The sequence below is a fragment of the Apium graveolens genome, unplaced genomic scaffold (genome assembly GCF_009905375.1).
Source record: "Apium graveolens cultivar Ventura unplaced genomic scaffold, ASM990537v1 ctg5854, whole genome shotgun sequence".
In the NCBI taxonomy this organism is placed as follows: Eukaryota; Viridiplantae; Streptophyta; class Magnoliopsida; order Apiales; family Apiaceae; genus Apium; species Apium graveolens.
In genome coordinates, this window is record NW_027419125.1 from 81567 (window position 1) to 102845 (window position 21279).

Genomic DNA, 21279 nt, shown 5'->3' on the forward strand with positions numbered 1-21279 from the left:
GAGAACACTGATCCGTAGCATGAGAGCCTGTACAAAGCTCACAGACACTAGATAATTGATTTATGCCATAGTTGGTTAAAGAATCGACCTTCATAGTCAGTACCGTGAGATGTGCTGTAATAGCTGTAGCTGCATTAACTTCCAGAATACCTGCTACTTTCCCAAGCATCATCCTTTGAGTTGGGTGATTATAGGCCTCAGTATAGCTTTTGGCCCACAAGGCGCCTCCAGAAGCTGCATCGAGCATGGGTCGAGATTGGACCCCCAAACTATTGTAGAAACCTGTGATCACCATCCAGTCAGGCGTACCATGATGTGGACACTTTCTCAATATCTCTTTGTAGCGCTCTCAAGCTTCACACATAGATTCTCCTAGTTTCTGTACAAACTGAGTAAGAGCACTCCTCATAGCTGCAGTTTTGGCCATTGGATAGAATTTCACCAGAAACTTTTGCGCAAGATCTTTCCAAGTAGTGATGGACCCAGCTGGTAAAGAATGTAACCAATCCTTAGCTTTATCCGTTAGAGAGAATGGGAAAAGCCTCAGCTTGATAGCCTCATCAGTGACACCATTATATTTGAAAGTACTACAGATCTCGACAAAATTCCTGATATGCATGTTGGGATCTTCAGTCGCCGCCCCTCCGAAAGAAACAGAATTCTGTACCATCTGAATAGTCCCCGACTTGATTTCAAAAGTGTTGGCCTGAATAGCCGGATGAATGATGCTTGATTGAATGTCATCAATTTTAGGCCGAGAAAAGTCCATAAGAGCCTGATCAGCTTGAGCTAGACGATCACCCATTGTTTCGGTTCTTTCATTTCACTCTCTTTATCCGAATCTTCAATAACTAGCTTCTCTAGAAAGTCAAGAGCTTTATCTGTCTCCTCAGCTTTATCCAGATTTATCTTGTGAGTGCGAGAATGTGTTTGCATAAACGCTCGCTAGAGTACCTGAAACACAACCGGAAGCAGTAAGTAACAAGTCTTAATCAATGAATCCTAATGACCACTGATGGCAAGTACATAAACTAAACAAATTAACACCAAGTCCCTGACAGCGGCGCCAAAAACTTATTAGGCACAAAGCATGCGCTAAATAAATCACGCAAGTATATGCATTCGCAAGTAATATAGAATGATTTTTAGTTTGTTCCCACAGAGACTCTGATTAATTATATTTAATTAACACTTACTCACCAATGTATGATTATTCTTCAATGCCAAGACAATAACAATTAATTTTGATAAACTAATAATTACTACGAGAATTAAACACTTGAATTAACAATATTAAACACACATGAGAACCTAACTTCATTACTACTTCATTCAATAGTTATTGTTATTAACCTCAGCATGTAATGGTGATGATATTAATCGAACAACACGAAACTGATAAACGCCAACTTTCATTGTACGAATACCATTCTACCAAGCATCCACAATTAAGATAGAAGTTGAATAGGCATCAATTATATTGAGACCCTATATGTCTATAGAATTTGACAACATAACGATTTAAGCGCAAGTTATTCATGATGATTACACAGGGCAAGTAAAACGGTTAGAGTTACCCACTAATCATGCATACAATACATGAACCTATTCTAGCATGGCAAGTTCTAAATCTCAAGATTCACTGTCGCTTCACAAGAGATTAACAACCTATCTTACATGTTCGCGATGTATTTAAGATGAATAAGCACAACCTATACTAGATATCATACAATCACCACATACCAATGTATGAAACAATTAACTAAAAAATTCCATTGGTAAATCCGCTAGGATCCCATGATCACGATTAGCCCATAATAGAACTCATCGTCACCATGGGTTCATATGAAAGCATGATAATAACACAACGATATAAGGCTAATAAAAATACTTAATAAATAATGAAGTACATCACAAGAGTATTAAGGTTTAAAGCAAAAAGAAAACTAGCATCCACTGTTACAACGAATTAAAAGAATCACAAGATAAACGTATGCTTCCTCTTCTTTGTTGTTGCGTGCTAAAACGGTCCTCTCAATCTTCTTGCCCTTGCTCTTGATGAAGAAAACGTCTTCCCATAAGGTTTATATAATAGCCCAAGAGAACCAGCGCCAACAAAAGCCCAATTGTACTTGAATTAATAAAATCCAGATTCTAAAATTCCGCAAGCACGCGGTCGCCTGCTGTCTCCACGCGGCCGCTTGCTAGCACGCGGACGCCTGCTCCTGGCGCGCGGCCGCTTGCTACCCTTCTGCAAAATACTTTATTTTTCTTCTGTTTTTGCTGATTTCTTCGCTCAACACCCCTAGACTGATTCCAAGCACTTCCTTAAGCTTTATTTGATGAAAACCACCTATCTAAGCAAGTTATACCCTGGAATGCAAAAACACTAGAAAACACGTCAAATACATAAAATACTTGAGTTCAAGACACCAATTCAAGCCGTTATGAGACACTCTAAGTGATATAAAATGCCACTTATCACCACCTATCATCCTAACAACCGCAATCATCCTAACTTTAGCTGGAGTAACACTCAGAATGCGGTTCAGCAGACTTACCAGCAATATCCAGCAAAGCAGTACGACCCCCCTAGTTTTCAGCAACCGTAATATGCACCAAGGAAACAACTCCAGCTGCAACAGTCGAATGAAAAATCTGAATTGGAGGAGTTGAGGCTCATGTGCAAGAGTCAAGCGGTTTCTATCAAGAACTTGGAAAATCAAATTGGGAAATTTCCAATGCCTTGCTGAATCGTCAACCTGGTATACTTCCTAGTGACACTGAAGTACCAGGAAAGAAGGAAGTAAAGGAGCAAGTAAAGGCAATTACATTGAGGTCTGGGAAGGTTGCAAATTCTGAACACTCTCAAGTTTTGGATGAAGAAACTGTGGTTGAGGAAGAAGAGCAGAAGGAAGATGAAGTGCAACCAAGGAAGACTACTGTTGAACACACTCCCACTGAGGGTAATACAGGGGAGAAACAGATATATCCTCCACCTCCCTTTCCTAAGAGGCTGCAGAAGAAAAAGCTGGATAAGCAGTTTGAGAAGTTTCTGGAGGTGTTCAAGAAACTTCACATTAACATACCTTTCGCTGAAGCTCTTGAACAGATGCCTAGTTATGCAAAGTTTATGAAAGGTATTCTCTCTCGGAAGGTGAAGCTCGATGATTTAGAGACAGTCTCTCTCACGGAGGAATGCAATGCTGTGGTGCAACATAAGTTGCCTCCGAAGCTTAAAGATCCTGGAAGCTTCATTATTCCTTGCACCATTGGAAAAATGTCATTTGACAAATGCTTATGTGGCTTGGGAGCTAGCATCAATCTGATTTTTTTGTCAATATACAAGAAGTTGGACTTACCAGATCCAAAGCCTACTTATATGACTTTGGAATTGGCCGATCATTCTATTACTTACCCATGGGGAATTGTTGATGATGTTTTGGTCAAGGTGGATAAACTCATGATTCCTGCTGATTTTGTAATTCTTGATTTCGAGGAGAATAAGAAGATTCCCATAATCTTGGGAAGACCTTTCTTAGCCACTGGACGAACCTTGATTGATGTGCAGAAGGGTGAGCTTACCATGAGAGTGCTGGATCAGGATGTAACTTTTAATGTGTTCAATGCTATGAAGTTACCTACAGAAAATGAGGAGTGCTTAAAGGTGGAGTTGGTCGATTCTGTAGTTACTTTAGAACTTGATCAATTGCTAAGGTCTGATGCCTTAGAAAAGGCCTTATTGGGGAATTCTGATAGCGAAGATGATGAAGGTGATGAGCAATTGTAATATCTGAATACTTCTCCCTGGAAGAGGAAGATGGATATGCCTTTAGAATCTCTTAGAATGGAGGAGCTGAACAAATCTCCTAAGAGCCTCAAGCCATCTATCGAGAAAGCTCATACACTTGAGCTTAAACCATTACCTAAACCCTTAAGGTATGCTTTTTTAGGTGATGCATCTACTTTTTTTGTTATTATTGCATCTGACCTTTCAGGTAGTGGTGAGGAAAAACTCTTAAGAATTTTGAGAGAGTTCAAATCGGCAATTGGATGGATGATCGCAGATATTAAGGGAATCATCATTTCTTATTGTATGAATAAAATTCTGTTAGAGGAAGGTAGCAAGCCTACTGTTAAGAAACAAAGAAGGCTTAATCCCATCATGAAGGAAGTTGTGAAGAAGGAAATTCTTAAGTGGCTGGATGCAGGGATCATCTATCCCATTTCTGACAGTTTTTTGGGTGAGTCTAGTTCAGTGTGTACCAAAGAAATGAGGTATCACATTTGTTGCTAATAAGAAAAATGAGTTTATTCCTACTCGAACAGTCATGGGGTGGAGAGTTTGTATGGATTACAGGAAGCTGAACAAGGCCACGAGAAAAGATCACTTCCCTCTATTGTTTATTGTTCAGATGCTTGACATATTGGTTGGGCATGAGTACTATTGTCTTTCGGATGGCTATTCGGGCGATAATCAAATTTGCATTGCTCCGGATGATCAGGAGAAGTCTACTTTCACTTTTCCATTTGGTACTTTCGCCTATAGAAGGGTTTCTTTTGTTTATGTGGGGCACCTGCCACATTTCAGAGATGTATGATGGCTATCTTCTCTGACATGATTGGTCATAATGTAGAGGTGTTCATGGATGATTTCTCTGTGTTTGGAGATTCATTTGATGAGTGCTTGCAAAATCTAGGCGACGTTCTTAAAAGGTGTGTTGAGACCAATCTGGTTCTCAACTGGGAGAAATGCCACTTTATGATGCGACATGGCATTATTCTTGGGCACAAAGTCTCTAGTAAGGGTCTTGAGGTGGACAAAGCCAAAGTGGGGGTCATCGAAAATCTTCCTCCACCAATTTCTGTTAAGGGAGTTCACAGTTTTCTTGGTCATGCGGGCTTCTACAGACGGTTTATTAAGGACTTTTCAAAAATTTCTAAACCTTTGTGCAATTTTCTGGAGAAGGATGTCCCATTCAAGTTTGATGACGAGTGCCTAGCTGCTTTTGAGTTCTTGAAGAAGAGTATAATCACGACACATGTCATAACTGCACCTGATTGGAATGAACCTTTTGAGATGATGTGCGATGCAAGTGACTATGCATTTGGAGCAGTTCTTGGGCAGAGAAAGAACAACTTATTTCATGTGGTCTACTATGCTAGTAAGACCCTAAATGGTGCTCAACTGAATTATACTACTACTAAAAAGAACTTTTGACTATTGTCTACGGTTTTGAGAAGTTTCGATCTGAACTGCTTGGGACGAAGGTGACATTTTTTACTGATCACGCTGCAATTCGATATCTCCTCTCGAAGAAGGACTCGAAGCCTATATTGATTAGATGGGTTCTTTTGCTTCAGGAATTTGAGTTGGAGATCAAGGACAGAAAAGGTACTGAGAATCAAGTCGTTGATCATCTCTCTCATTTGGAAGATCCGAGTGGAACTTCACTGGGTAAAACATTGATAAATGAGTCCTTTCCCGATGAGCAGCTGCTTTGAGTGCAAGAGGAAGAACCATGGTTTGTAGAGATTGTGAACTACCTTGTGAGTAATGTTATGCCTCCATACTTATCGTACGCTTAAAGGAAATAGTTTCTTCATGAGGTGACGTGGTACATGTGGGATGAGCCATATTTATTTAGGCAATGAGCTGACCAAATCATCAGGAGATATATTCCGTATAGCGAAACGGGGGGAATCTTGCAAGACTGTCATTCCGCTATTTATGGAGGCCACTGCGGTGGAGAGAAGACAGCAGCTCGTGTCCTTCAAGCGGGATTCTTCTGGCCTACATTGTTTAGGGATGCGCATCACTTTGTTTTGAAGTTTGATCGATGCCAGTGTATGGGTAATATGTCCAAGAGGGATAAGATTCCTCTTAATGTGCTTCTCGAGGTTAAAGTCTTCAATGTTTGGGGAATCGACTTCATGGGGCCGTTTGTCTCATCTTGCAATAATCAGTATATCTTGTTGGTGGTCGATTATGTGTCGAAATGGGTTGAAGTCAAGGCTTTGCCGATAAATAATGTGAAGGTGGTGCTTAATTTTCTTCATAAGCAGATATTCACAAGATCTGGGACTCCAAGAGTCATAATCAGTAATGAGGGATCGCATTTTTGCAATTGCAAATTCTCTGCCATGATGCAAAGGTATAATGTGAATCATCGCATTGCTACAGCCTACCATCATTAGACGAATGGTCAAGCTGATGTATCTAACAGAGAGATCAAGCGCATTTTAAAGAAGGTTGTGTGTCCATCAAGGAAGGATTGGTCTTTGAAGCTTGATGAAGCTGTTTGGGCGTATATAACAGCATACAAGACTCCATTGGGAATGTCGCCATTTCAGTTGGTTTATGGTAAGGGGTGTCATTTGCTTGTGGAGCTCGAGCATAAAGCGTGTTGGGCTTTAAAAAAGTTGAACCTTGATTTGGATGTAGCTAGTAAGAAGAGAATGCTTCAATTGAATGAACTTGACAAATTTCGGCTTCAAGCGTATGAAAACAGCAAAATGTACAAGGAGAAAGTTAAGAGGTGGCACGATAGGGGCTTAGTGCTCAAGTCATTTGTGTCGGGACAACAAGTTCTATTATTTAACTCTTGTCTCCATCTTTTTCCTGTAAAATTGAAGTCGAGATGGTCAGGGCCTTTCATAATCAAAATTATGTTTCCGCATGGAGCTGCGGAAATTTTTGAGAATGATCCAGGCCAAACATTCAAGGTAAATGGTCAGAGGTTGAAGCACTACTATGGGGATACGGAAAACCGTGAGGTGATTAGTGTCGTTCTATTGTCTACTTGACCTAGAGATTCTACATCGAGCTAATGACGTAAAATAAGCGCTTCTTGGGAATCAACCCAAGTTTGATGTACATTAGTAGGTAGAGGAAGCAAAAAGAAAAGAGAAAAACACAAAAAATCAGAAAAACAAAAAAATCCAGGGTCAACTTCAGTAACTCGGCGCGTCCGCGCTGGGAAGCGGGGCGGCCACGCTATTTTTCCAGAAACTGGGCGTGCTCGCACTGACTTGGCGCGTGGCCGCGCTGAAACTCTAGAAGCTGGGTGCGTCCGCGCTGATCTAGCGCGCGGCCGCGGCGGGTCCCTGATTCAGAAAAAAATTTAAGTCAGTTTTTGAAGAGAAAATCGGGGTTTTAAATAGAAAATCAATTCCCACCCGATTTTTCCTCTTCCACATCCCAAATTTCCCTCTCCAAATCAAGCCCATTATTCCCATAATCAATTCTCATTCCTTTTCCATAACTAATTCTCTCTCAATCTCCAATATATACATATATTTATACACAAACTTCTCCATCACTTCTTAAAACTCTCAAACATACAATCTCTCTTACAAACTCTATTCTCTTAAACTCTATCAATCTCAATGGCACCAAAATGATAGCGAACTCAAGTAAACAGCAGCACCACCGATTCTTTGAGTGCAGGTGGTATAAGGCCTAGACTTTTGACACCCGAGGCTGAGGCGGGGTATGTGAGGCTGCTTTCAAAGCCTATAGCCAAAGAGCGTGGTTTTCTGCCATCGGGGAAAGATGGTAAGTTGTTGGAGATGATCTTGGAGATGGGCTGGGTGGTTTTTTGTGAGACACCCGCTGTTGTGCCTCTGAGTGTGGTGCGTGAGTTTTATACTAATGCTAAGGCGGATAAGAGCATGTTCACTGTGGTGAGGGGGATGACGGTGTACTACAGTGTTGAGGCAATTCGAAGGGTGATTGAGCAGCCTGAGAAGAAGGAGGAACAAGAGAACTGAAATGAGAAGACTCAGGAAGAGTTTAACTTGGATTTGATTTTTGCTACCCTGTGCATGCCTAAGACGTATTGGAAGTTCAAGAAGGGCACGAACGAGTATACCACATTCCCTGCTTCTTGCATGAATAGGTTTGCACGTGAATGGAATTCTTTTATTTGTGCTAATATCATGCCATCTTCCCATATGCATGAGATTACTGTGGAGCGTGCTCGGTTGTTGTGGGGTATTCTATAGGGGGATTATGTAGATCTTGGGATGGTGATCCATCATGGTATTCTGAGGTTATTACGAGGGAGTACTACGGGTTCGATACCCTATGCGTCCATTGTGACGAAGTTGTGCATGGCGGTTGGTGTTCATTGGCCCGCACATGAGCATGTGTAGCTCCCTAGTGCTCTGATTGATAGTTCAATATTGTTGAACATGACAGAGTGGTATGGTGGGAAGCCCAATCCTAAGGGGCTTGGATATTCATATGATCATATACCAGGTGGTAAGCCAGTGGATCAGAATTTTGCTGGTGGGACGGCGCAGGCAAGGAGAGCATCTTGGAGAGCTCAAGTGGGAGAGGAGGATGGTCCTTCGAGATCACAGCAGCAGCAGCAGGAGAAGGAAGCACATGGCAGTGCTGGTTTGAGTATGATGCAGTATAGACGTCTGGCTAGGAGGATGGATGCGATGCATGACATCCATAGCAGGTTTGCACATGACCTCACCCAGGCATTGAGGACTGCTTTCAGAGCCACAGGAGTTGACATCCAGTGGCCAGTATTCGGTGAGGACCCGGTGTATCCGCCTCCAGACACTCCTGACACTCCACCCCTTGAGGATGATGATCCTGGTTCTGATTAGGTATGCCTGATTTATTACTATTACCTTCACTGAGGACAGTGAATATTTTAAGTTTGGGGTAGTAGTTAAGGAGTATGTGTTTTATGTGAGTCGCATGTAGTTTGCAGATTCATGCTAGTTTAGTTCATATAGTTACATACTTGTCGTGTAGTAGTTTTTTTTTATGATAGTTTGTTCATATAGTTTCATTCATATGCATAATAACATGATCCCTTAGATGATTTTTCTGATTGATTGGTGATATTGATGCTAGTGTAGTGATGTCGTATTTAGTGATGTTAAGTCTTATCAAGTTGATTTGCATGCTAGACATAATTGTATTTCACTAAGTCTTATAGGTTGCTTGAGGGCTAGATCATGGTCATGGTTTATTTGTTTGTCGAGGTTTAATCACTTGTTTATATTTAGAATTTAGGATATTCTCTTAATAATAAAAAACATGGATATTTAAAAATTGGAGAAAATTGGATTTCATTGCTAGTTGTTGTGGTTAGGTGTCAAATGGCTAGTAGCCGACTCATTTTATATGAGTAGTCTAGGGTTGAACGAAATGGAGCGAAACACACTCGTTCAGAATTTTGTGAAAAAAAAGAAAAAAAAGAGGAAAAAGAAAAAAAGAAAAAAAATGTGTTTATGCATAATTGATTACGAGTGGGCTCTTTGATACTCGAGTCATTAAGTTCTTAGGGGATTTAGTGCCTACTGACCTAAGGCTTTTTAAAGTCTGGGATCCACTAACCTAAGGCTCGCTACATGGGTATTATTGTATAAGTCTTTTGTGGACCTCACTCATTGCACGATCAAATAAGCATATTTGTTTTGTTTGTGTTGTGAATAAAAGTGTGAATCCATGTAAACCTCTGATATAAGAATTGAAGTGTCATAAGTTATTTTGAGTCTAGCTTTTATTCTATTTATAACCTTGTGATTGCTTTGATGAGTAGTGAGTCATGATTATTGATCTAGTTGCGATAGTATATCTGTAAGCAGTTGCACACACCTAAGTTTCTAGCTTGTAAGTTGGTTTATGGGGTTTGATTGATCTTTGTGCGAATAACTGTATTTGTTTAGATGTTGCTTGTTGATTGGCTTAGTTATTTTATGGGGATCGTTGTATTCATATAGTTGCATTCATGCATTTTTATTTTTTGTTCTTTGAGTGTTTATGCTTGAGGACAAGCATTGATTCAAGTTTGTGGGTATGTTGAGTAGCATTTATGACACTTTATTATGCTCCGTAAAACTTTGGATTTATGTTTTGCACTCAAGTTGTTAGTGTTTTTAACGTGTTTTTGTACTGTTTTTGCATTTCGGGCATTTACCAGGTAATCAGGTGAATTAGCATGGTTTTAATGCTAATTTGGTGTTAGGATGGTGTCTAGAATAAAAGCTCATAAAAAGACCAGCTCAAATTAGCAAGAAAAGAAGAATTCAGAATTTATTCCAGAGAGTCGGCGCGCCCGTGCTGTGATAGTGCGCAACCGCTCCAGGAGTCCAGAGATGCAGCCGCCCGCGCTGGTCAAGCGCGCGACAGCGCTAGGTCTAATTCAGAAAATCCTGTTTCTCATGGAATTTTGATCCAGAAGACTTCCACTTTGCGTGGGATGCTATATAAACATAACTTATGCTCGTTTTTCATAAAAGGGGATGTACCATAGCTTAAGGAGAAGGTGTAAGAAGACCGTAGAGCACAAAACAACCAAGACGAAGAAGATCTAGTTTATTCTTGTGATTCTTTATTTTAAGTTGTAACTTTGGATGCTATTTTTCTTATTCGTGAACCTTTACTCTTGTTTCGTACTTGGTTTTATTAAGTATAAAAACTACGTTTATTATACCATACTTTCATCGGAACCCACGTTGATGATGAGTCCGATCATGGGCTAATCATTATCATGGGGTTCTAACAGATTTATTTATGTTCTTTAATATAATCTCTTAGTTAATCTTACTATAAAAAAGCACAAATTGTTACTCGTCTTAGCATTGGATAATAACCATACTAGTGTTGCATAGATACATTGATTGAAGTTAACCTAAACCTATCCCTGTGGGAATGAACTATAATTTATTCTATATTACTTGTGACCGCGTATACTTGCATAAATATTAGCGCGTGTTTAAGCCCTAACATGTACTTGGACTGATTAATGTAGATGCCATTATCAGTCTGTTTAATTTGCAATCCCAAGAAGTAGCTCATTCTCCCATCATGTTCATTTAATATCATGATTGCATCAACTTTCAGAACTTATCACATAGTTTTTGATTAGTTGATCCAAAAAAGATATCATCCACATAAATTTGAACTAAAATTAGATCTTTACCTTGATTCAGATAACATAAAGTTTTATCTATTGTACCTCTTTTGAATCCACTTTCAAGCAGAAAATGAGCAAGGGTCTCATACCATGCTTTAGGTGCTTGCTTTAGTCCATAATGTTCTTTGTCAAGTCTATAAACATAGTCAGGATGTTTAGGATACACAAAACCTGGTGGCTATTCAACATAGACTTATTCTTCAAGTTCTCCATTGAGAAATGCACTCTTGACATCCATCTGAAAAACCTTTACTTTTTGTATGCAGCATATGCCAAGAAAATTCTGATTGCTTCCAGCCTAGCAACAGGAGCAAAAGTTTCATCATAGTCAATGCCTTCATGTTGAGAATATCCTTTAGCCACCAATCTTTCTTTGTTTCCGACAATGGTTCCATCAGAATCTGTCTTATTTTTGAAGACCCGCTTTGAAGACCCACTTTGTGCATAGTTATGACCCAATATGCATCCTTAAGTGCATCTTCCACTTTCTTCGGCTCTTCTTTTGAAAGTAGATTGTGATACATACATTAATTTTGAGTTGCACTCCTTGTCCTTAAACCTTCATCAAGATTTCCAATGATAAGTTCAGGAGTATGATCTTTAGTCCATTTTCTGGCACTAAAAAATGTCCTTCTTGAGCTAGATGTTCCCCCTGAATCATATGCCTCATCATGCATCTGAGGCTCCCCCTGAGTCAGTGCTATTACCTCCTGATGAAGTATTAGGACTTGACTCATGTCCATCTGATATTAAATCAGCATTAGATTCTGAATGACCAGATTGAGAAGAACCTTGAGTTGATTCTTCAGTGTTAGTACTATCAGTTGAACCTTGCTGTTGCTCCCCCTCAACATGTGCAGTTTCATTAGTTCAATGATCATCTTCAGGATCTGAAGGAGTATCAGGATTTGGATCATCAGTAATTGATAATCCATTAGAGTTTGATGCAGATTCTAACAATGCATTTTCATTTGCAAAGATTAGACTTTCATGAGAGTCTTCTTCAAAACCAGGAATCTTCTTATCATCAAAAGATACATTGATGGAGATAACTACAATATTTTTTCTCAGATTGAACACCCTGTATGCTCTTGATGGTGAGTAACCAACAAAGATTCCTTCATCAGCTTTTTATTCAAATTTTCCTAGCTGATCAGTATGAGTTCTCAAAACAGAGCACTTACATCTAAATACATGAAGATGTTTGAGACTGGGCTTCTTTTCTTTCAGCATCTGATAAGGAGTGACACCATGTATGTTTATCAGTGTGATATTCTGAGTATAACAGGCTGTGTTTACTACTTCAGCCCAGAAGTAAGTGGGTAGTTTTGCTTCTTCTTGCAGAGTTCTACCAGCTTCAATTAGGGTTTTATTCTTTCTCTCAACAACACCATTTTGTTGGGGTGTTCCAAGAGCTGAGAATTGTTGTTGTATGCCTTAGTACTTGCATACTTCCTCCATTTTTGACTTCTTGAACTCAGTGCCATTATCACTTCTCAGTATTTTCACTTTGAAGTTTGATCCATTCTCAATTTGCCTTATATGATCCAAAAGAATTTCTAGTGTTTCATCCTTTCCATGTAGAAAATAAATCCAAGTATATCTAGTGAAATCATCAACAATTACATGTGTGTACCTTTTCTTTTTGATAAACATTATGTTTACTGGACCAAAGAGATCCAAGTATAACATTTGATATGGCTCAGTGATAGAGAATTTTATTTTACTTTTGAAAGATACTCTTCTTTGCTTGGACTTTTGACAAGCATCACAAAGACCATCAGATGAGTATAGCATATTTGGTAATCCTCTTACTAGCTCCTTCTTGGAAAGTTCATTGATTGAATTGAAGTTGAGATGTGAGAGCTTCTTGTGCCAATTCCAGCTCTCATCTACTGATGCCTTTGAGATAAGACAAGTAGTTTCTTGCTCAAGACTTTCATGCAGTCTTGCTTCATACATGTTGCCATATCTGTATCCCATCAAGACAATCTTCTTTGACTTGTTATGAACAACTTTACAGTGAGAGTCATAGAACACCACATGATAACCTATGTCAGTGATTTGATTGATGCTTAGAAGATTGTGCTTCATCCCTTCCACCAGAGCTACATTTTCTATTACTACCTTTCCAATTATCAAGTTGCCATATCCCAGAGTGTGTCCTATATTTCCATCCCCATAAAATACATTGGGCCAGCCTTTCCAATTCTGAAAGCAGAGATTTATTTCCAGCCATATGTCCTGAACATTCACTATCCAAGACAAGAGTATTTTTCCTATTACCCTGCAGTCAGAGGAGTGATTAATTAGAAGGACTTTTAAGGACCCATATTTGTTAGGCCCTCGTTTTAGACAACTTAGGTCTTTGTTATTCAGGCTTACTTCTGACAGTTTTTCCCTTGTCAGGATTTGTCTTATCAGAGGTAGATTTATTAGAACTAGAAGAATTAAGCACATAATCAGTTTTATTGAATTTAGGAAAAGGTTCATAATAGTTGTGATACAGCTTATGATAGGAACTACAAGTGTAAATTGAATGCCAACTACTGTTGAGAGGAATTTATGACACTTTACAACGCTCCATTAAGCTTTGAATTGGTGTGTTTGTACTCAAGTTGTTGGTGTTTTAATATGTTTTGTAGTATTTTTGCATTTCAGCCATTAATCCGGAATTCAGGTGAATTAGCATTGATTTGATGCTAATATGGTGTTAGGACGGTGTCCAAGGAATAAAGGCTCATGAAGACCAACTCATTCCAGATAAAAAAGAAAACAAAAGAAGTTTTTCCAGAAGATCGGCATGCCCGCGCTGTGTTCGCAGATAGAAAAGTAAATAAAAGAAGTTTTTCCAGAAGATCGACGCGCCCGCGCTGTGATAGCACGCGCCCGCGCCTGAGGAACAAGAACACAGCGCGCCCGCGCTGGTCAAGCGCACGCCCGCGCTAGGACGGGAATTAAAATCCTGATTCTTGTGGACTTTTGATTGGATGGACTTCTACTATACATGGGCTGCTATATATACATAAATAAAGGTCGTTTTTCAGAAGGAGACGTACCAGAGCTAAGGAGAAGGCGTACGAAGACCGTAGAGCACAATTCAACCAAGGCGAAGAAGATCTAGTTTGTTCTTGTGATTCTTTATTTTAAGTTGTAACTTTAGATACTAGTTTTCTTATTCTTGAACCTTCACTTTTGTTTCGTACTTGGTTTTATTAGGTATAAAGAATATATTTATTATACCATTATTTCATCGGAACCCACGTTGATGATAAGTCCGATCATGGGCTAATCGTTATCGTGGGGTTCTAACGGATTTATTTATGGATTTCTTTAGTTAAATTATTTCGATGCCTTAGTGTGTGGCGATTGTATGATAACCTAGTATTGGTTGTGCTTATTCGTCTTATGAGCATCGCGAACTTATAAGATAGTATGTTAATCTTTAATGAAGCGAAAGTGAATTTAAGGAACTTGCCATGCTAGCATAGGTTCATGTATTTGATATGCATGATGCGTAGGTAAATTTAACCATCTTACTTGCCTTATGTAATCATGATAGATAACTTATGCATTAAACCGTTATGTAGTCAAATTCTATAGACTTATAGGGTCTCAATATAATTGGTATCTATTCAGCTTCTATCTCTTTTGTGGATGTCTGGTAGTATGTTATTCGTGCAACGAAAGTTGGCATTTATCAGTTTCGTGTTATCTGATTAGTGTCATCACCATTACATGCTAAGGTTAAGAACGAAAAGGCTATTAAATAAAGTATTAATGAAGTTAGAATCCCATGTTCATGTCATATATCATTCAATTCTCTTTAATCTCTTAGCTTATGTTCTTCAGTATAATCTCTTAGTCAATCTTAGTATAAACATTCTCAATTTGTTACTCGTCTTAGCATTGAATAATAACCATATTAGTGTTGCATAAATACATTGATTGAAATTAACCTAAACATATCCCTATGGGAGCGAACTAGAATTTATTCTATATTACTTGCGATCGCGTATACTTGCATGAATATTAGCGCATATTTCCGCCCTAACAAGTTTTTGGCGCCGCTGCCGGGGACTTCGGTGTTAATTTTTAGTTTATGTGTTTGTCATCATTGGTCGTTAAAGTTCAGTGACTCGGACATTATTACTTACTTAATTCCTTTTCGTGTTTCAGGTACTCTAGTGAGCGTGTATGCATACGTGTTCTCGGTCTCGTAAGAGGAGACTGGATCAAGCTGAGGAAGAAGTTGTAGTAGTGGAGAAAGTTGGGAAGATATCGTACTTGAGAAAGAAGAAGATGCTATTGTTGCAATGGGAGAAACAGAAGCAAATCCAAAGGCTTTGATGGACTACTCTTGTAACACCCCCAGATCCGGGGTCGGGGATCCGGGTCGTCACGGTCTTTCTTTCCACAATATCACTTCACTTAATTAATAATAATAACCTTATGTTGTGACCCCACACTAACACACACCACAACCCGTTATAGTCTCAGAGATGAAATTGAAATAAGTACAAGTCTTTGAATCCACAATTTAAAAGTTATTACAACCCAAAATGATTACTTGATAAATTTACAGTTAATTGCCATTATCTGCCACAAGTTATAATTATACATAATTGATTCTCAAAAGTAGATGGTCTGATCTACAATAGATCTACCTCTGCAGCTATAGCAGCTACAACATCATCGGGAAGACGCGGGACGCTTCCCACGCGCTTGCGCTGGGTCTGCAGGAGTCTGGCCATCTTTCCTAACTGTTGTTGTGTGATGAAGAAATAAAGCAAGAGTGAGCCTTACAGCTTGCAAGATAGTATAAAGTGATAACAATAATATAAGTATCTAAATGGATACTTACTAGAATCTTTTATCCTGTGTAAGATAATTACTTACTAGATATAAGTAAAAACAAGGGATGAAGTTACCAAATACTTCACTATACTTATATCATTTATAAAGCTACTTGAACTACCACTGTTCAAAGTATAATGAGCTTTTACCAGTTCATCACATAGATGAGACTACAAGACAAGATTTGAATAGATTAAACCTTTGAAATATTATTAAAGGAAATGAAGTTATGATATACTTCATTAAGTTCTGATATATATATATATATCCACATATACATCTTCTTTATACATTTCCTGAAAACCTCTGTCATGTAAAGTATGAACAGAGTTTGAAACATCCAATAAATTTTGGGAAGGAAAAGAATTTTGGCATAAACCAGATATCTTGCTGATCAGGCAAAGATACCCATAGGTAACCTTTTCTACTAGTAGATGGACGAATTCCCCACTGGTCATCACCCTGGTCGTAATAGGACCTTATGCTGGACTGCCACTCAACCACTTATGCATTTGATAGACTCCCACTGAGCCACTTACACTGTCATGGACGCCCACTGAGCCCATGTTGCTTATGCCGACTCAATAGATGGACTTACTTCCCAAACGTTGGGTAAGTAATCAATTCATTTACCAAAACTGCAACCTTGTTGCGAATATAAAATACACCACGGAGCCGGATCCCTCAGGTTTTGAGCGAGTATTTAAATGCCCTTAAAAAGGAAGATCTTAAATATAAAAATGAGTTTTGGGATCCGCTCTAACTTTTAAAAAATCATTTTGAAGACTCGAAAACACTTTAAAGAGTGTTTGGAGTAAAGCTGATTTAATGAAGTAAATCAGTCCCCAGTATATTTAGAAAATGTCTGAATATTATTATTTAAATAATATTCCCATAAAGAATAATCTTTATAAAAATAATTGAAGTAGAAGTATTAAAACTTATACTTGAAACGAGTATTAAATAACCAAAGATATACTTATACGAAAGTACTATCTTTATTTGAATAATCAAAAATAAGTTTGATTGTCGACACCTTATTCTTTAATATAATAAAGAATATTAATAAGTAATAAGCGGAGTCATAATACCTCGAATGAATATTATAAATAATATTCATAAAATAAAGGAGTCATACATCCTCAAATGAATATCCAAGTAATATTCAATAATAATATGAACTGAGTCATAAGCCCTCGAATAATATTCGAAATAATATTCAATAAATAATATAAAGAGTCATAAGCCCTCGAATGAATATTCAAATAATATTCATAAAATAAAATAAAGTTATCGAATAAACCTTATTCGATTAATAGTTTTGAAAACTATGACCATATATATATAAATATATATATATATATATATATATATATATACGGAATCTACTCGGGATCCTCGACTCCCGGTTTTAGAAAATGTTTTCACCTTTGGGTCCCTATACTAAGGGTATATGCAAATTACCGCCATCCTCTAGCATAGGTATTATCAACTGAATTAACAATTATATATGGAAAGAATACGAAACAGGCATGCATATATATATACCATAGCAGCATGCTTCAATATATAGCAACATTTTCTAATTAACCAACATGCATCTATCGCAAGATAATGCATATACTTATATACATCACAACAACAGTTATAACGGGTAGAAAACTTGCTTGAGCGACTTGGGGTGCTAAAAGGCTCGGGATGAGTTTGGTAACCTATAAACAACAAGTAAGTTGGAATTGAACCAAAGTCACTTATAAATCTATACTTTAACTAACTTAGACTCTAACGCTTGTTTTGCGCTTACTGATTCGCTTAAGTCACTCGAGTACCCTCGGCTCCACCATTTTTAATAATTTAACCTTTACGAGTTTTAAGGCGATTCCTTCGCGAGTGTCTTACCAACTTCCTAACACACTTACCATAAATGTTTCATACATTAATTAACCCTTTTTGGTCTTTAACCTATGTTTCAAAGTAAGGCGAGGGGAAAAGTTTCGTTCGCGAAACGCCGTTACTTGAAACGGTCGTTTCTCCTAAACCGTGCATCGGAATCGAACGAACTACATATCAAAACGAAGCTCGTAACATGAGCTATCTAAACATGGCAATGGTCATAATCTAGCAGGGGGTCCTCGGGTCCTAAAGTTATGCACAAAAACAGTCTAAAGAAAATTGGACGTTACGACGGCTATGTTTACGCGATTTCCCAATTTAAAACCATTCAAAACCAACCCAATTCAACCTCAATCCAACATACAACCAACATCCATCCTTATCACATCATAACAACCCCAACCAATTCAATTTTAACATTCATACTTATGCCTAAGCTTGAATTTAACTATACTACATTCTTTTAACCAAAACAACAAGATTTACCATTCCATTTCAATACCATTTCAATCCCAAACTCTAAATCACAAACATCAAGCTACAATATCACCCTACTAATCAAAATCATCTTATAATAAATAGGAATCTAGGGTTTGGAGATGATATACCTTCCTTGAAGTGGTGGGAGGAGCTAGGAAGCCTTAAGAAGCTTTGAGAAGTCTTAGGAATGCTTGGATCTTCAAGGAAATCAAGAAAAATTTCAAGTTAAAAACTTGAAAACACTATTCATTGTCTTCTTCTTTGATTAAATGAAGAAGATTGAGAAGGAATTGATGGCTTAAACTCATGATATAGCCCTAACTAAGCATAAAGATGATTAGGGAATTATCTTACCAATTTAGGAGGCTTGGATCTTGAGTTTTGAATTTTTTGCCCTTTAAAATGATAAAAAGCCGAGAGCAAAAGATGAACAATGCCTTGGTTTCTTTTTGATTTTGATGAAGAATGAATTTGCTTGGCTTGGTTGATTTGTTTTTGTGTTTGATTTAGTTAATTACCTAGTTGCCCTTGATTTTGTGTGGTTAAAAAGCCACCACATCTCCTTCTTTCCCATGTCATGCCCATGTCATGTGGTGATGTCATCATTTTCTCCTTGTCCTCTTCTCATTGGTTGGGTGACATTACTCTCTCTAATCCCTTTGATTAACTTCCTAATTGTTTGCCTAATGACCGCTGATCTGTTATACGGTTCGCTTAACTCTCGTTCTCGTTTATCGTTTGAAGGATCATACCCGGGATCTTATTACTTAGGTTCCCTTAACCTTTCTCAATACATTATATTCCTTTTTATGATCCTCTATTATAATCCTTTAATTTAAATCATTTTTATCCTGTTACCTTATACTCAATTCTCTCCGTATCTAGTGGATTTCTGGGAAAAACCAAAGTGTTCGGAATTGGATTCTGACGATCTTTACATACACTCATATACCGTATAGAGTACTAATAAAATCTCATAATATCCATAACATAACCCCTACATAGTGTGGCATGAAAAGTTTTCTCATTCAGCAAAAACACTATTCACAAGGGTTACAAAAAATTGAAAATTTTGGGGGTTATTACAGTCTCCCCTCCTTAAAAGGATTCCGTCCCGGAATCAAACAGAAAACAAATGGGGGTACTTTTCTAGCATTGTGCTCTCTAGTTCCCAAGTTGATTCTTCCACATTATGATTCTGCCATAGTACTCTGACTAGCTTGATTACTTTATTCCGAAGCACCTGCCCCTTCTTATCTATAATCCTTACTGGCTTCTCCACGTAAGTTAGATCTGGCTGCATATCCACCTGCTCGTACTCCACTATGTGTCTGGCATCCCGATGATACTTCCTTAGCATTGACACATGGAACACATTATGAACTTGTTGCAAATTAGGGGGTAAGGCTAGCTCGTAAGCTAACTTTCCAATCCGTCTTAATATCTCAAAAGGTCCAATGTGTCTTGGGCTTAGCTTCCTTTCCTTATGAACCTCATTAATCCCTTCCAAGGGGATACCTTTAGCAGTACTAAGTCCCCTACTTCATATTCCTTGTCCTTTCGGGCTAGGTCTGCATATTTCTTCTGTCTGTCTTGGGCTGCTACAAGTCGCCCTCTGATAAGATCCACTATATCTTTGGTCCTTTGGACCACTTCGGGTCCGAGCATCTTCCGCTCTCCTACTTCATCCCAGTATAAGGGAGATCGACACCTTCTTCCGTACAGGGCCTCATAAGGCGGCATTCCGATGCTAGCATGAAAGCTATTGTTATAAGAAAACTCGATCAACGGCAAGTGATCATCCCAACTCCCTTTAAAGTCTATTGCACAGACTCTCAACATATCCACTAGTGTCTGGATGGTTCTTTCACTCTGCCCATCCGTCTGGGGATGGTACGCGGTACTCATATTTAACTTGGTCCCCGCACATTCCTGAAAGCTCCTCCAAAATCTGGAGTTGAACCTGGGGTCTCGGTCTGAGACAATGGACGCTGGGACTCCATGTCGCGTTACTATTTTCTTAAGGTAAATGTCCACCAGTCTATCGACTGTGTATCTCTCATTGATAGGAATGAAATGAGCTGACTTTGTCAGTCGGTCTATAATTACCCAAATGGCGTTGTGATTGGCTTTCGTCCTTGGCAAGCCTACAACAAAATCCATCGCTATCTGTTCCCATTTCCATTCGGGAATCTCCAGGGGTCGTAAGAGTCCACTGGGTCTCTGGTGCTCTGCTTTTACCCTTTGGCAAGTCAACATTTGTTTACCCATTCTGCTACGTCCCTCTTCATGTTGGGCCACCAGTAATATTCCTTCAAATCCCTATACATCTTGGTACTTCCCGGGTGAATGGAATACCTTGAACTATGGCTTTCATCCAATATCTCATCTTTAAGCTCTTGAACATTCGGAACCCAAATCCGGTAGGAGTACCTCATTATCCCTTTATCATCTTTCTCAGTATGGATCTCCTCTCCGGTCATTGACTCTCTACCTTCATTCATTATTTTCTCCTGGCATAATCTGATCTTTTCCAATAACTCTGGCTGCATTGAGATCTCAAAAAGCTTTTCAGTTCCGGTTCCGGTTACCTTTACTTCTATTTCCATTTTCTCAAAATCCCTTATCAATTCTTCCGAAGTCGTTATCATTCTGAGTCTTTCCTTTCTACTAAGGGCATCAGCCACCACATTGGCTTTCCCTGGATGATAAAGAATCTCACAATCATAGTCCTTGATTAGTTCTAACCATCTCCTATGGCGCATGTTGAGCTCTTTCTGCGTAAATATGTACTTGAGGCTCTTATGGTCTGTGAAAATCTCGCACTTCTCTCCATACAAGTAGTGCCTCCAAATTTTTAAGGAAAATACTATTGCCGCGAGCTCAATGTCATGAGTAGGATATCTAACCTCGTATTCCTTCAATTGCCTCGACACATACGCAATCACTTTACCATGCTGCATAAGCACACATCTTAATCCTTTGTGCGACGCGTCACTATATATCACAAAATCTCCTTTTCTGTCCGGCAATGCCAATACCGGAGCCGTTATCAACCTTTTCTTTAATTCCTGAAAACTGTTCTCGCATTTCTCCGTCCATT

General features: G+C 38.6%; 1 non-coding gene across 1 annotated transcript; it reads left to right on the forward strand.

The window, feature by feature from the left end:
• The first annotated feature begins 305 nt into the window (after window positions 1-305).
• LOC141702895 (small nucleolar RNA R71) lies at window positions 306-412 on the forward strand. Its single transcript, XR_012567286.1, has one exon. It is a non-coding gene; the product is annotated as a small nucleolar RNA R71 (small nucleolar RNA).
• Window positions 413-21279: the final 20867 nt, after the last annotated feature.